At 38.1% G+C, this 15,999-nt stretch overlaps 1 protein-coding gene across 2 annotated transcripts in view; it reads left to right on the top strand.

Annotated features, from left to right (window-relative positions):
- Positions 1-15,999, top strand: part of kibra (WW and C2 domain containing protein kibra) — an 87,976-nt gene that overhangs the window by 41,032 nt on the left and 30,945 nt on the right. The window lies entirely within an intron of this gene.

Genomic DNA, 15,999 nt, shown 5'->3' with positions numbered 1-15,999 from the left:
CTTGATCCTTCTTTCTTACGCGATCTGCGAATTCTGTGCAATTTGTGCGATATACAAATTGTCTAGCTTCTCTTTATTAGAAATACAAACGCTAGGTGTCCATGTTCCCGGTATTCTGTTTTGTTCTATCGCGATTTCAGATCCAAAGGCACGTGATTAATATTAGTGCCTAGTCTTTTCTTTTTTACTGTTTTATTTGTTTAGGGTGGTTTTCTTATTTATGAGAATACGTATTTCATTCGCATACAATATTAATAGGCCTTATGAATTGGACTATTTGATTCAGTTTATTTATCTAATCTACGCGAGTTGAAGATGAGGAAAAACTGGATGTTATCATTTGCGAACATTATATTTTGTCATTTCCAGTACTTACTATTATCCAGATTGAAATAGTACCTATAAGACAAATATTTTCATTAACGTTCGTATTCTGTCGTTTTCAAATAATAAGGCCGAGTTAATCTTTACATTCCGATTCACTAATACAAATTGGTGTTTTAGTATGGAAAATGCTCTTAATCTTACACTTATTTTTGTCTAATAATAATTACCGTACAAGTGGTTTTTAAGTTCAAAGAACACATTAACGGATATTCTCGAATTCTGTTATAAATGCTCGAATACACATTATCCTGAAGAAAGAAGGTTACGACGAAATCAAAGTAGATTCGGGTCAAGTTTTAACGCGAATGCGAAAACGAGGTTAGAATCATCTGACACACCGAAGGATTTAACGATGAAACGGAAACAGTTTATTGTATTCATTTATTATAGTTGCGTGTATTAACCCTTTGCATTCGAAAGGTGAATCTCACTCACCACTTGATTTCATACAGTAAAACTATAAAATTTGATATTTAATATTATACTCCGTATAATGCATCAATTTCAGAAATATTAAAATAAAATAGCTTTGTTTTTCAATGTACGATTTCTCGTCGAGTTAGTTTCACAAAATATCCTGTATATCTGATCAGAAAATGTTCAAATATTTCTAATGAAAAACTTCCGAGTATACAGAGTTAATTGTGTGGAATATTACGTACGTTATTATTGTTGTTGCATTATTATTACTGCAGTGGTTGTTATCGTTATCACGATTCAAATGAAAATACAAAGAACGTCTATCGTGTAAATTGTAAGGAACTATGTAAGTTATATTATCAAGGATAGAATGTTAAGTGTACGAGAGGGTATTGATCTCATCTTCGAGGCTCACAGACTCTCGTCCCAAGTCTGAATGCATCTTGAAAAAAGATGCCAGTTCCACCAAGCCTCTACCCTGTCCTTCTCGGACCTTGGCTCTGGATCTTTCGTCCTCGGTTGATTCTTTCATTCCGTTTCTCTTCTTCTGTCCTTTTATCTTTCTTTTTTCTCTTCTCGCGCCATGCGACCCTTTTGGCGTAGTGGCTACCGGTGTTACGCTCGTAGGGCCCGCAGGCGATCCACGATCCACGACGGGCCCACGAACAGTCACGAGAACATCCGAAGCTGCACGATCATGTGTACGAGCGGATGTGCTACTGTCCTTCGATACTCGTCGAGATGATGCCCCGCGGTGCACTGAATCGACCAAACCGTTCCGATCTTTCCTATACTGATCAATAAATATATTTTCTCCAACATTTTCGAACACGTTCAACACGTCTGACACGTGTTCTTCATTTACCAACGATAGCCTCTTTACAATTTCAACTAAATTTCCTTCAGTTCACCTTGTTTTTTTTCCACTTTCACTCGTAGCGATCAAATGAATTTCTTTCCTTTTCCAGTGAACTCTTCACTGATGGTTTAGTTTAGTTTAGATAGATGCACGACTATCTCGATAGTTTTACAAAAACTGTCGTTTCCTTCTAATCTTTTTTAATTAACTTATACTATTATCTCATCAAACTTTTTTAAGCGCTTTCTTTATGCATTTATAATTAGGGAGATACACGTGTGAAGGGTTGGTTGGGAGGGAAGAAAGAAGGAAAGGATGATGGTGATAGAGTGGTGGTAATGATGATGATGGTAGCGATGGTGATAATGTTGGTAGTAGTAGCGATGGTGATAGTTGTGGTGCTGCTATTGCTGGTGGTGGTGGTGGTAATGGTAATATTAGTGGTGGTGGTTTTAGTGGTAGTGGTGGTGGTAATGTAGGTGGTGGCGGTGGCGGTGGCGGTGGCGGTGGCGATGGTGGTACAAGAGAGAGAACTAGTTGGGCAATGACTTCTCATTAGTAGAATGTCACAACGTACCGTTTGGATTCTCGAAAATACATCAATGTAATAGGTTACGGGTGCTAATAAACGAAATACGAACTTAATCGGGAAATGAGAAATAATGAAAAATCATGGAATATTATGAAAATCATGACAGATCTATTAAAGGAATGTAAAAGTTACTGTGCTACGAGAGAAATTCTTGATGGTTGTGCGTTCTCCGCGTCTGAGCAATGAAAATTTCATTAACGATTCTCGAATTTTCGACAGTTTAGGCAGTCTAATTAGAAATATTTTGAATACCATTGTTACGCGGAGATTGGAAAGAATTTGCCTGGGAAATATCGTGAAGAAAAATAGAGAGCGCGGTAAGGAGCACGATCAGTTTTAGAGCGTTGTTGCTCGCCATTTGCCAGCAGCGTAGCTTTTCACATTCCTACGGCTCTCTACCAGGGGCAAACAATGTGAACGACCACGCGAAGGGATCGGGATTCCATCTCTACCGGGCGATACATAAATAGGCCGACGCTTTTATCCGACGACCAGATGTATACATACCCGTGTTATTATTCTCTTTTGTAACAGACTATTTTTAGACAACCAGCGGAATTTCATGCCTCGCTCTTCTTTTTCTCCTTCCTGCCTCCCCATCCTTTTCATTCCTGTTTTTTCTCCATTTCTCTATTTCTGCCCTATCTACCTCACCTGTAGTGCCTTTGCCTTATCATAATCGTTATTGTAATCGTTCGACGAACACGAACATTGTTTAATTGTCTCTGAACGATACTGATTCTTCGAAATCGCAACTTGTGTTTCATATTCTTCGCCCTTACTCATCCATTTAGGATATTCGATGCAGTAGAATTCGGATTAACTTAGTATCTTGTAAAAAGCATTCGTATAATAAATAGTATTAATAGAGGGAAACGTATTACTTTATTCTATTAGTAAGTTTTTGCGAAATAATTTGATAAGCATAAATTTGACAACGCATTCATTACAAAAATGTATACACTAGCGTATTCTTCGTCGCCGTTAAACAAAATTCAGAAATTATTAAATGTGGCCTATGTAAAATATTTATATGCTTCCTATTTAGCTGAACATAAGGCTTCGAACACAGTTGTATGTTGAACGAAAAATGAAATGTGAGGTTTAGCGCATGATACTCTTTTTCTACAAATAGAATTTCATCCAACTTTCATTATAGAAGATTTATAATGTTAAGTTATGATCAAATATTTTCGGATGATATATGCCATTTATTGTTGATTTCATTACTTAATATATTAGTGTGTTAACATTTTAAGACTTTATAAATGTTAAAGCTCCCAAATGGTTTATAATTAGAAATTGAACAGCTATCTTAAAACAATTTACATCACAAGTAAAAAAAATGAATATAGCTAAAGGTACTTGCAATCAATTATATTATTACTCCAGGTTTTGAAACAACATTTCCGTCGTTTACAGACACATGTGGATAAACCTATTTTTTAATGAAAAAATTGCTTCCAACCAACAAGAAATAAGAAACTGCTTGCTACTACCTTTTATTAGTTGAAACCATAATAATATTACGTCCTGTAACTTTTTAAACGAATTAATTACTGGTATTGTTTGCTGCGAACTATTCTAATAAAACTACTGCCGCATAAACATTGAGCTTCGACAACGTGCTCATTGTCGATTGTGGACGGAACATTAAAGCGAATCGACAATTCCTTCCGCAATATATTACGATACTATTACATGGCTAATAATAGTCAGTTTTCAATGAACAATGGAGGATATTTTGAGAAATCTTATACTTGCGTAGTATCTCTTTGTACCATACAAAGGATATTTACAAAACGACCATACGTAATATCTGGAATTTCCGTATTGATTACTTAACAGAATTAAATTCAAAAAAGTAAAAATGAACATTAATGGTCATTTATTTTTCTATTTTTTTTACTAAATATATTAGAACCTAAATGGAAACTGATTTTACTTGAATAAAATTTTTGTCCAGTGTTTTCCACATTGAATTGCATTGTAAGTACGTAAAATCTGAAATATTAATACGGAATGTGTTTCTACATTCTACTTCATATTACAGTCAGTAAATCTATATAAACTTGTGAATATTCATTGGACTACTCGTGTCCAAAAAGTGAAAACAAAAAAACAAAAATGATTTCCCATTGGTATTAATTGATTTAACGGAAAATGAAGGTAATTGTAAACCACCCTCTATCAGAAGCATCAATTTTAATATACCCACAATTTACAAACGCGTATCCCACGAACATATAAAATCCTCGGTCTAATCTTGACATATTATTATATCGTCATCGTATACCGACACCAAGTTAACAATCGGTACAACCGCGTTAAGATAACAGACAAGGTCGGTGTAGACATTTTTGAAATTCCTACGACATTACCCATCCCGACTGGACGTACGCATCAGCAGAAGAAGCAGAAAGAGCAGGAGAAGCAAAAAACGTATAACTATTCGATTCATTGGTTTCTTTGAACATCGATAACTTCAAATACTTGAAACTCGAGAACTCGAGAATTCATGGGTCCCATGGAATTCCTTGCTTTTTATCCCTTCTCATTTTCTTCTTTGCGTTTTTCTGTAGCAATTGAATTTCGTGTTTGTTCGTTACGTTTTCGAAACGCGAAAACTGTTCGTAGAATCGCACGAGGAGAGTAGAAGGCAATTGCTCGAAAGTTAAGACCTTTTGCTTCGTCTGCAGACACCTTCACTCGCAACGGGGCATCGAGTTATCGGTATGTACACCGCGATAATGGCATCGCATTCCATTCATATCAGCATCGCTCGCCTCGCCACCGCAACCTGCCTTCGTCCTCTCTTCTCCCCGCGTTCTCGGTTCCAGCTCGTTCTGTTCGTTTCATCGGACACTGTTCGATCGCGACGCACTCGGCGCTCATTTTACTCATATGAACGCACCTTTATACCTTCGATACTCCGGCTCTGGTTCACTTGGCGCACATACATAATGTGAATATTATATGTATATTATCTTTTACGATTTTTGACAAACATATCTTGCGATCTGTGACGAGCATGCGGTGTCACGATGCGATTCGAGTCATCGATTTTACGGAAATTTTATAGACACTTAATCATTGCCTTATATTTCTATGAGTCTAGAAGTAGTAAATGTAGCATTTATGAAGATTACGATGAGGCGTTTAAATTGAATTTAATCAATAGAAATATTACTCGTTTAATTTAAGCTATTTTTCTGTTATCGGCGCTTCATTTGAACAATACGTACACGGTTACATCGAACGTAAGAGTCTCGTGTACATTTGAAAAATTATTAAGAACAATTCATGCGAATGAATTATTTATAGTATTCAGATGACCGAACAACAATGTTCTAATGGGAGGATAACTACTCGTTATATAATATTCGCACGTGGATGCAATATTTCCTGTTTGCTTTAGGTACTTTGTATTGTACAATATTTTAACTGATATGTATAAGAATTTCAAGCAAAATGTTAGGATACTGGATTTCTTATCATTTAACAATTTCTTTTAGATAATCAGTACTTTTCAAGCAATTTTTCGGTTTTCAATGACACCACGGTGGTACTTCGTGCACTCGCCACGAGAGGGCTAAGGTTATACGACCTACGCTTTTCGTGCTCTTACTCCGTCTTCAACACGTTTGTGTATCTGTATGTGTGTCTGTTTGTTAAATTTGTAGAAAATAGAACGAAATGATGCACAGTGTTACACATTTCTGAAAGTATAATTTATTTTCTTCGCTCATTCGCATCTATTGTTGGTAGAAAATTAATTAAAAACAAGAAATGTCATTGTCTTTTCGTTCAAGAATATTGTTTCATAATTGTGCGTTGAATTGTCCTTGCGTCTAAGGCAGAATCTGTTAACACTAGAACTACCGAGCACTGACATTGACTTTCTCAAATTTCTCTATAGAAATTTCAAGAGTGCATCTATTGCGACTTTAATTGATCCATGATTTAATTTGTGTATTGCAAAATCAATCTCTTTAATAGCTCTCAGAGAAGCATCTGTTATGTTTTTAATAATCGCGAAAAGAAGGAATGAGGAATGGGTCATTTTGACCCGTTCGGTAGTTCTAGTGTTAAGTAAGCCTCCCTGACGAGTCCGCTAGCAGTTACGGGACGAAATTACTTTTCCTATGATTACGTCTACTCCTATCGGTCATAGATATTTTCAACTGCTACATCGGTGACGATTCAGTGTACTACTTTCCTGGAGTTTAGTTTTGATTTACTGGTTACTGTGCGAAAATTCAAGTACGCTTATGTATATACTGTAGCTATATTAGTTGGTCAACAAGCCTGTTATAAACCTCTAGCTGCACGCATTGATCGGCATTTATAATTCTAACTCTAAACCAACCGAGAAGATTACCAATGAACAGCCCAAGTTGTCCAATCACATTACCAATCTAAACCGAATAGCTTAGGGTGAAGATCAGCTAGCAAAACCCTTTCTCATTTTCCAGTGATAATGGTGTATCGTAATTACCGTAAGTTTTCATTAAGTGCGATGACCCAAGGTGGGATGTTCTACTTTGCTGAAATCATCGGGGTTGTTTGCCCAGACGGGTAGCACTAGATGAAAGTATTTTTAAGTTACCGACGTTTTTAAAGTGTGACCAATTGAATGTAAATATGCGTCAGTGGTAGAAAGGATGTCATATGCTTTCCCGCACAGATATTTTGAGACCATCATATCGCCATGCTTTGCCGTTTCCTTCGAAGCACGAAGTGACACATGACGCGAATAAAGGTGGATGGTCATGGCATAGGGATAACAGCTTTGTGTCATCAAAACTGAGAAGTTCTCATTGACTGAACATCCAATGTCATACGCTTTGCGAAGTAAAGTAGGGAAACCTTCTTTAACCCCTTGGCGTACTATTTACTTTCGCTACTAAGCTCATGTACCATTTTACAATCGACAATTTGAAAGAAATGCAACAAAATTGTCCATTATACTTCAAGTGGAAATTTTATTTGAAGATAATACAGTGATAATAGCAAAACAGTTGTTTGCTTTGGTCTGTGGGCAATGAACAACATCGATTGTTGTTAAATTAGTTTAGAAATCTTCATTACAAGTCTCACTCGTCAGTTTAGGGCAAGGGATTAATGATGGCGAAGCGTCTTTCGTTTCTTAGTTATTGTGGACCTATGAATTCATCTATATCCCATTTCTTGCCTATGGAGTTGTTACGTATGGACGTTTGAACCGTTACAATTTGATAGCAAGAGCGGTGGTTTTTTGGCCACTTTCTATAGAAAATTTGGCTCCACTGATTGCACTATCTCGTCACCTTTCTTATTCGCAGATTGCATCGATCCTCCCAAATCAAATTTGTTTCAGTATCGTTCAGTAATGAGAAATGGGTAATGTGACTGCATCTTTTCCACTCGTCGTTAGAGAGCTATAATGCCTTTTCCGTTCTTATACAGCTCCAACACATTTTTGTAGATATATATCATTCGTAACTCTTTAAACGGTGGAACAGTCTTTGCGTCTAAGGCAGGATCTCCTAGGTAAGCCTTACCGGCAAGTCCACTAGTAGACCTCGGACGGAACGCTTTCCTTCTATTTTTTCCATGACCATACCAGTCATTAACATTTTCAGCCGCTACAACACTTTCTCTGATAAATACAGTTTTTATCTGTTTCTGTTTGCAGTACGCCTGTGCTGCGTGTTTCGATGAATCTTACATTCAGCATATGACTTTTTTTTTTAGATAAATTGATGAATTTACGTTTGGCTGAATTTAGATACCTGGAAATCGTGATTCAAGCCCTGGTTACTTATGATTTTCAAATTTATTTCCATCTATGAATTTATCAGTTTGAATGTGATTCATTCCCTTTATTTACAATCGATGTTCGCAATTTAATTCTTTTTGTTGTAACGTTCATGAGATTTTAAATGCAACTCTCTTCGCTATTCGTGAATCTAAATGGTGGAATGTTGTTAGATAACACGGTAAGCTAATTGTGCTGTTTACTCACACCTGCGGTTTCCCGCAAAGATAGGCAACCTAAACACAGTCATTTATTGTATTTTTACATAGAAGTAGTATGAAGGAGAGGTATTGTATACTATGGTACGCTGAAGAGAGTTCCAAAGTATGAATAGATTCGTATTGTTCAAATTTTCCACGTCCCCATCGAAGCTTACTATTTCAGTTAATGAATTCTCTCCAAAATACTGGAGTACTATCCGTTCTTAGAAAAAGGCTTCTAACAGCATCGTTTCTCGCGTGTAACCTTGTTTCATTGAAACATTTCGCAAGCAAGACAAATTGATTTTTCATTTGGTTTAAGCCTGTTAGATTTGCATTAATTTATCACTCGTAATAAATACGTACCGTATCTGTTTTCTCTTTCATTGAGTAGCAATGCATCAGGAATCAAGATTCCACTGAATGGTCCATGAAATAACACTGAATTTATATTCCATAACTAGTAACAGGAGTAATTATTCTATCGTAACAATTAATAATAACATAAAACCAGCCACATTGAACATACTGTCTAGACTTATTCTTAATAAATACTAGTAAATACAAGACCATAATGACACGAAATATTCGAATTGTTCTTTTTTTCATTCTTCACCGTGAAAGCGATTACACCGTTCATGCAACACATTGAATCTCTATTAATACATACCTTAGAATGATGTAGGAAAGTACATATCATAAGGTTCCAAAAAATTGTTGATCGCTTCATTGAAAAACTAAAATTTCAACAGCAGTCTAATAAAATGAATTCGTTTACATTGCTTTGTCTTGTGCTTTTAAACAATAGGCGTTACACATATATTCAAGTTTCTGTACCGTTGCAATACATAAAAAATGCCGGACTCAACGATCTTCATCATTTCGATGGTCAATTTTCAAAAGTATCTAATTTGCACTAGAATCATAATAAAGTAGATTGTTGCTGTTTATATAAATCAGCGTCTTTTGTACCTGTTGACTTTATAATAATATCATATATTATAATGATAAATATTAAATAGTAAGAAAAGCCGAGATACGAACGTACAGGAGAAAATTTTTTAAATCTTGATGTTATTATTATTTATTAGATTGGTATTATTATTGGGAATGTGTAAAATTCGATTAAGTGCAACAGTACACTGAACTGAATGTTGGATGGTTATTTGTATCATTTTAAGTTTAACTAGGAACTAGAAACGACGAGTTAACTCGTTATTCAAGTTTAATTTCATTCCTCAATAGCTCTTCGTTTTCGTGTTCATTTTCGTGTCTCATTAAATCATAATGTCTATACTAGACCAAACCATGCAATATTAAAATGTATCATTGCACAATGTTTATTGCATTAATTTAATACGCCTCGAATTGCGTTTTCGTGAATGTTCACGCTTGGAAAATACACAAGTAAAAAGTTAATATTAGGCAAGGAAGAAAAAATAACTTCAAGATACAACAAAGCGGAAATTGAGTAAAAGAAAGAACTGCAAACAGGTCACGTGTGTAGCTGATCCTTTGCGTTACTTGTGCAATCCTTTTCTCTCGTTCCTCTCTTTCTTCCTTCTCCTCTGCCCCTCCCCTTTCTCCTTTCCCACTACACGTATCTTCCTTCAGAAAGCCACGTGGGCTACGAGAAATTCTTGTTTTATATTTCTTAGCTTTGTCCAGCAGCAGCTGTCCGATCGGAAAAATACTTCTCTCAGTTGTCAGCATGATCACAGCCTATTTTTTTATGTACGTTAATGCATACAGGTACTTTCTTTAACATCGAGGTTTAAAATAAGTAACATTAGTCTCGTGAACCGTTAACTAATTGTTTCGAGGTCTTTATACGCAGAACAATTTCAGGTGTAAACTTATGTAGGGAAGAAAGTTTGTATCGTTTCTTAAAAAAAGCATACAAATATAAAGCAATCATGTCAGAAAATGGTAATGTTCCATGAACCATGTGAAATTTTCCTCCATATTTTTTTTATAATTTTACCTGACATGGAAGTGGTTTCAGTTCAATTCTTATTCTATTCTTACATATTATTCCCATCCTTCTTTTTCGAGTTTCAATGCAATAATAATCGAAGATTGTTATAAGAGTTAAGTATATTGCTATAAGAGTTTAAAGTTATCGTAAATATTTTGAATACACGAATATCTGCGGTTTAAAATAAATAATTTTACGCATCCTCGTAACTGGGCTGCAGATATCCACGACAGTATCAGATTTTGAATGAAATAGAAACCTTATTACGTCTAAATTAAACAGTTTTAAGCGAATTTTAAATAATCAAGTATATTAGAAATGTGAATCGAACGAAACACGTAGCGTGTCTAGAAGAAAAGTTGACATTTCCATTGCATTACTTTTAGCCGAAGATGCGATAAAGAACTTAAGAAATTCTCGCCAGTTGCGTATGCCCGAGAAAATCTTACGAATGTATTCAATTACAAAGCATGGTGAACATTCCTGAATAGATCTATGCACGTACTGTGGTCTGCCACTGACTTCGTAGATATTTACTCCTCTTTCGTTTGTTCTGTGGTATGAACGGCATATTGGTTGGCGCACTATAAAAGGGGCCCCTCGCTTCGAGCGGAGTACCGCGGACCGGCGAGCAGCGTTCAGATAAATATGCGGGAGAGGTCGGAATTCCTCACTCGGCTGCATTCCAATCCTTTCCCTCCTCCTTCTCTTCTTCCTCCACTTCCACTATTACCACTACCATCACCGTCATCGTTATTTGCAGGCTTTTCTATCCTTCCTTCACTACTACCGCTGTTACTACTACTACCACTACTACTATTACTATTACTACTACTATTACTACTACTATTACTACCACTACCACTATTTTTTTCTCTGCAGAGAAAAAATCCTTCAGACATTCTCGATTTGGGAAATGGGATTTCGTTATGGAATCATCATTATTTGCAGGCTTTTCTATCCTTCCTTCACTATTACCGCTGTTACTATTACTACTACTACCGCTACCATTACTGCTATTACTACTACTACTATCGCTACCACTACCACTACTTTTTTTCTGCAGAGAAAAAATCCTTCAGACATCCTCGATTTAGGAAATGGAATTTCCATCCACTAAAAAATCGTTGCCTCTTCGTCACGACATCCCAGGAATAGCTTTTTGGCCAACCGTCAGGATAGATACTATTAGAAAACTAGCCTCCCTGTCTTAACCCTCTTTATCCCTTTCTGTCGTCTCTCTTTTTTTCCTCCACCATTTCCTGTATCCACTTCTTTAATGTCTTCCAAGATTTCCTACTGCTTAGCATCTCCGGCATCATATAATCCATCGTCAAAACTTTACCAATGCGAGGATAGGCCCTCTGCCTAGGAATCGTCCACGTCTCGCATAAGAAGAGTATGCGATCAGTGGTGTCGGGTTTCTTGCAATAAGTGCAAGCGTCGTCTTGAATTTTCCACATTTTCTTTAGGTAACTAAAGTGCTACCATGCTTAGTCAGGATCTGGATCATCTAGTAGCCCACGTTTCGACGCTTACATCTGAACCACCCTTGTACATCCGTGATCAGCCTCTTGATTCACTGGACTACATCCTCGTTTTCCTACCATCTTGGTTGTCATTGACGTAGGGTTTCGTCCCTCTCTGCGAGCTTGGCCTGCTCATCGAAGCTACTCTCGCTCAACCTTCTGCGCTCTTAACACGATCCGTGCCACGTGTACCATTTATGGTACACGCGCAATTTTTGTAAGGAAATATTTTTTGTCAAATATGCGTCAAAAAACAATGGTACACGTCTCGAAACAACAAAATTGTAAAGAAATAATATCAAAATATGTTAACACGTTCGAGGAGAGTAAAAATTTTAATGAGCCGCAAAAATAGAAAAAATGCAAATGCCGTACTCTAAGACTTAAAGTGTATAATAATTTTAAAAAATTAAAAATTAATTAATATAGAATTAAATTCATGACAGTGTAGCTTATAAATTTCAATATTATAGCATTCATGTCATTTTGCATCACAATAAAAATTAATGCTATAGCATTCACGTCCGCGAACGCGTTAAAGGTCAGCAAAAGCTTGAATGTAACTTAATCTATCATTTAGAAAATCAGTGCGCTTCATAAGGAAGATATAACCGAAATTTCCAGAAAAATTATGCACAGAATGTGTTATACAAGTAAATCCAGCGGTACAGCTCCTGCTATGACCTGGGCTGCTTTGACTGAAACGGTTCTCTATGCGATTATTACACGCAAGAGAACGTTTCTCTGCATTCTGTCGACCATCTCCCTGTACTTTGCGTAGCTAACCGCGGCGCCCCATATGGGTGCTCCGTACAACACAGTGGACTGCACCATTCCGTGGAGGACGAGACCCTGCACACTGAGCAGTGCTTTCAAGTTCGGCATGATCCTCGTTAATGCATTCGCCCTTTGGTCAGCGTTTTCCGTCGTTCCCTTAAGGTGCTCGCTGAATGTGAAACGGTCGTCAATTCTGACTCCCAAATATCAAAGTGTTTTTCATCGGTGTCGCCTCGAAACCCCGTAGCAAGAAGCTCACTTCCCTCCTGTTGCCTCGTTCCAACGCGACCACTCTGGTCTTTTGGGCCAGTGTCAGGTGGCAACGAGAAATCTATGTATCTACCCACTTGAGAGACTCGTTTACTTTCAACGTTATTTCATCCGCGTCTTTTGCCGTGATCACTATCATCGGGTCATCGATAAAATCGATCTCAAGCGCTCCCTCTGTCAGCTGTACCCGCACACTCTGTCGCATAGAACGATCCACAAAGTCGGTCTAAAAATCAAGCCTTATGGAATCCAAGTAGTCACCTTCATTCGTGGATCGCTTTATACTTTTATCTTCCTCCTTTCAAAGTGGTTCACGATCACGTTTGTGAAGTATCAAGAGATGCCTCTCCTGCGTAGCTCTTTAACCCTTTGCACTCGAACATCGTTTCGCTAGATATATTCTTCATTTCCTAATAAAATATCAATGGTAAGTTTTATAACTAACATTAATATAAATAATATAGAAATTAAGGGATAGAATTATTCTATTTTAACGTTTCATGGATAATTATGTTAAATGAACTTTAATATTTTACATCAAACTTTGTAATTTTGCTATATCAAATCAAATGGCGACCATAAGTTGCCTCTCGAGTGCAAAAGGTTAACCCTTCACGGATGAACATCGACATTTAGACGAGATGAAATGTTCATATTTGAAAGACTAAGTCACAGACAAATGATTTAATTACTCGAACAGCAAGAGATCAGCACGTAGTTTTCCTTTTTTCTATTAATTAAGCAATTGATATATAATTTATCTTCATCTCCTGAAGGTTTTGTACATTTCAAAGAATCTTTGTCCAATGACACGTTGAACGCGTTTTTGACGCCAAGTGCCATGAGTGCAGACAATTTGTCTCTGGAGTCCTCTTTGTGTTTGATCAGCGTCTTGATCGCCTGGATGATGGGTCTTTCTCTCCTGAAACCGGCGCTGTGCTAGTCTTCCGTTCCCTTTGGTTTTCTCCTTTAACTGAATTTTGGACATTCGCTCGTAAGTTTTACTCAGGGTGTTTAAGCAGGCAAATTGATCGTAGGCTGAAGAGCTGTCCATTTGCTTGTCCTTTTCCTTAAACACGATTAGATTTGGAGTCTTCCATGAATCCGGGAATACCTGTTTCCGCAAAAGTTCGGATGGACAGCAACCACTCTGGAGCTGTTTCGGCTGCAGCCTTCACCATCTCCGGTAAAATTCCGCCAGTCTCCAGTGCCCTTCAGGTCTGGATTTCTTTGACCACTTTGACAAGTTCATGTCTTATAAACGGGTTTCCCTATTCATACGTTGGCCCCGGTCCAACCTCTTTTTCATACTCGGAGAACAGTTTGCGCGAGCTTCACCTTTCTCTCGGTCATTATTTTGGCGGTTTTTCGCTTCGTCATTTTACCTATCATGATACTGTAGCCATTGCCCCAGATATCCCTGTCGAAATTCCCGCATAGCAATTGCCAATGGAGTCTTTTGGACCATGTCATGTGTCCCTTCAGCTCTTTCCTGGCCAGCCTATACTTCTTGACGGTCTTCTTTATTTTCTGTACATCTGCACCTCTCTTGTTGGCTTTCGTCATTTGTCTTCTGCTCTTGTTGCATGCGTCCTTTTATGCCGCTACGTCTGGGTTTCACCAGTACGGCACCCGTTTCTTCCTTCTTGCATTATCGTGAACATGGCTGTTGGCGAGCGTCTCTTTTAGGGCTCTCGTGTAGTCTTCCGATAGTACATTTCCTGTACCGTCTGTCTTTCAGCTGTCCGTTCTCCCCAGTAGCAAGATCCTGAAAGCCCTCCAGCCGGCCTCTTGCTTGGTCTTTTCCTGTCTGGCTTCATAGCTCCTTCCTCTCCTCAGCTCGAAGTAGATGAACCAGTGGTCGCTGACAGTTTCCATCTCCAACACTTTCCAGTTCATCACCTGAATCGCAATTTCTTGGCAGAACACATCACCTCTATCAATGATTGACTCGTTCCTTTGAGGGAGATCTATATCAGGCCTGTGTTTAACATCACCATGTTGAAAACCATTAGACACACTGTCAGATATTCACCTCTCCCGTCGGAAGCCCTTGATCCTTGGTCGGAAGTCCTTCATTGATTCCTGTCTCGTCCTTTTTTAACCACGATGACCTTCTCCTTCGTGGCTGTCGCATCCATGTTGTAGAGGAAGAACGTACATTCCGTCTCCTCTACACGCATATCCGCCTCTCTCACGCTCTTCCTGATCTGGTTCTTTAATTGGTCCGTGTTTCTGAATCTCTTAACCGTTAAGTACCACCTCTGCCTTCCCCATCTTCCCGATGCTTTTTACTTCTACTCCGGCCTTTTTTAAGGTTAACCCACTGCTTTAGGTCTGTTCAGATGTTCACGTACGTTTTGTCTTCATTCTTTATGTAATCGTCTCCTCTGGTTATTGGTTTCTCGATCGTGACTCCTTTGCTCCGACTGATTACCTTGTTTCTATTCGGGAAACCTCGGTACGCAATAACCCGCCTTCGTTTCGCTGCCTCTGAATGCGATCTCAGACAATTTCCTGAACGTGTCCTGTCCTGCCCAGGATTGCCACCAAGATCCTTCTCCGACCTCACCTGCCCGCCAGCTTTCTCAGCTCTAAAGCTGCCTCGTACAGTTTTCGCAGGTCGTCCGTAACTTTTCGGTTTTCCAGGGAAGAACGAATTAATTGCTTGTTTATATAGAGCACCGCGACGTCTCTTCTCTTATTTTTATACCAACTAAGTTTAGCTCAGTGCCATAGCGTAGGCATAATCATAAATATTCTTCGGTTGCATGGTATTCGCTTGCAGTTCGTTGCAAATCATCACCTATGCTGCCTCTTGACCTACTCAATAGCCTGGTTCCTGACACATGATATAAAATGGGGTTTTGTCACATTACTTGACTTTGTACCACTTCTTATCACAATAAATACAGCTGTTCGCTGTGTTTTCTGTTTTAAACAATCACGAGCTCTGCGTCCAAATTTCAGGCACTTGTAGCATTTGGTTACAGTCACTCTCTCCTTAATCTGGCAAAGTAGCCAATCTATCCTTGTAGCCAATTTTCCCCTTGTCTATGACCATATTTTTCAAGCTCTTAGACACTACTACCATTACTGTTTATTTCACCAACCTACTAGATCCAATTGCCACCGCCCTAATTTGGTTCCCACGATTTCCTGTCGCTTCCTTTAGCTAGCTAACTAT

Source organism: Nomia melanderi, chromosome 4 (assembly GCF_051020985.1).
Source record: "Nomia melanderi isolate GNS246 chromosome 4, iyNomMela1, whole genome shotgun sequence".
Taxonomy (NCBI): domain Eukaryota; kingdom Metazoa; phylum Arthropoda; class Insecta; order Hymenoptera; family Halictidae; genus Nomia; species Nomia melanderi.
Note: the sequence above shows the minus strand (reverse complement) of the source record. Positions and strands in the feature narration are given on the sequence as shown.